This window comes from Colobus angolensis, unplaced genomic scaffold (genome assembly GCF_000951035.1).
Source record: "Colobus angolensis palliatus isolate OR3802 unplaced genomic scaffold, Cang.pa_1.0 Scaffold93, whole genome shotgun sequence".
In the NCBI taxonomy this organism is placed as follows: Eukaryota; Metazoa; Chordata; class Mammalia; order Primates; family Cercopithecidae; genus Colobus; species Colobus angolensis.
The window spans coordinates 3,799,528-3,801,102 of NW_012123265.1; the positions used below are offsets into that span (position 1 = coordinate 3,799,528).

Below are 1,575 nucleotides of genomic sequence, written 5' to 3' on the forward strand. Positions count from 1 at the left end.
GGGGTCACCGTAGAGAGGTCCCCTGGGTGACTGCCCATTTCTGGGGTGCACAGATACATGTACCCACAGAGGACTATGCAGACACTGCCAGCACACAGATGCCCAGGCACAGGACCGGCCCCGGACTCACCTGGCACTCAGGTGTGCGGCTCACCGTGTGCAGCTCCCACAGGCAAAAATACTGAGATACCGCTAGGGGGACACACGCACACACAGCTCGAGGATACTCAAGACAGCACTCAGGACAATTCAGATGCGCAGTGTACACACACACACACACACACACACACACACGGAGAGAGAGAGGCACAGACACACATATGTGTACGTAGACCCTGGGGCTCACAGGATGCCTAGACAACCCTGGCACTCGCCAGGGAGGTTGCACTGGGCAGACAGGGCAAACAGACCCCAACGTGACCTGCCCCACCTATGTTGGCACAGAGGGAGTGTTTTGCTTGGTTACAAGCACAGTGCTCGATGCCCGCCCCATGCCTGGAACCCTCCCTCTATAGGGGTGTTGCTAGGGCTCTGAGATACCAGAGAGTGGTCAGGGAGGGTGGAAGGGGAACCTTTGGGGACAGCTTCAGGGTACAGTGTTGGGACTGGGACATTGTTAGGGGTGCTCAGGGTGGGCGTGTTCCCTGGGTCTTGGTGGATTTAGAGGTCAAGGGACCAATTCTGGAAGCTCACTGTGTGCCAGGGCAGCTTAATCCAGAGCTCAGCAGCTTTTTTTTTTTTTTGAGACAGAGTCTCGCTGTTGCCCAGGCTGGAGTGCAGTGACGCAATTTCGGCTTACTGCAACCTCCACCTCCCGAGTTCAAGAGATTCTCCCGCTTCAGCCTCCTGAGTAAGCTGGGACTACAGGCGTGCGCCACCACACCTGGCTAATTTTTGTATTTTTAGTAGAGACAGGATTTCACCATATTGGCCAGGTTGCTCTCGAACTCCTGACCTCAGATGATCCACCTGCTTCAGCCTCCGAAAGTGCTGGGATTACAGGCATGAGCCAGTGCGTTGGCCAGAGATCTTCTCTGGAAGACCCCCCAGGCTGGAGGGCACTGCCACAAGCCGACAGTATGGTGAGGGTCCCTGTGGCCAACTGGCAGGCAAGGTGGATTCTGGAGGGAGGTGGCTTGGCAGCAAGGTGAGGATGGGGTGAGGGCATTTGAGCAGCAGAGTGTCTGCGTGACCGGGCATAACTGGAGGGACAGTAAATGACTCCTGTGTGAGAGGATGAGGGAAAGGTGAGAGGGGCTGACTACCCCCAGCACTTGGGGTGCATTGAGACCCCTTAGCTTTAACCAGACTCATGGGAGCCATGGAGGTTTCAGGCAGAGGTGTGGGCTGCTGGGAGAGTGAGGACTCATCATGCAGAGAGGAAGGTGAAGCTTTGAACACCAAATGCGGTTTGATTTTCGTATTTTTTTTTTTTTTTTTTTGAGATGGAGTTTCACTCTTGTTGCCCAGGCTGGAGTGCAATGGTACAATCTCGGCTCACTGCAACCATCTTCCTCCTGGGTTCAAGCGATTCTCCTGCCTCAGCCTCCCAAGTAGCTGGGATTACAGGCATGC

The 1,575-nt window shown here is 55.2% G+C and overlaps 1 protein-coding gene across 1 annotated transcript in view; it reads left to right on the forward strand.

Annotated features, from left to right (window-relative positions):
* The window catches only part of LOC105504638, a 78,384-nt gene that overhangs the window by 52,570 nt on the left and 24,239 nt on the right, over nt 1–1,575 (forward strand). The gene's annotated exons all lie outside the window — the stretch shown is intronic.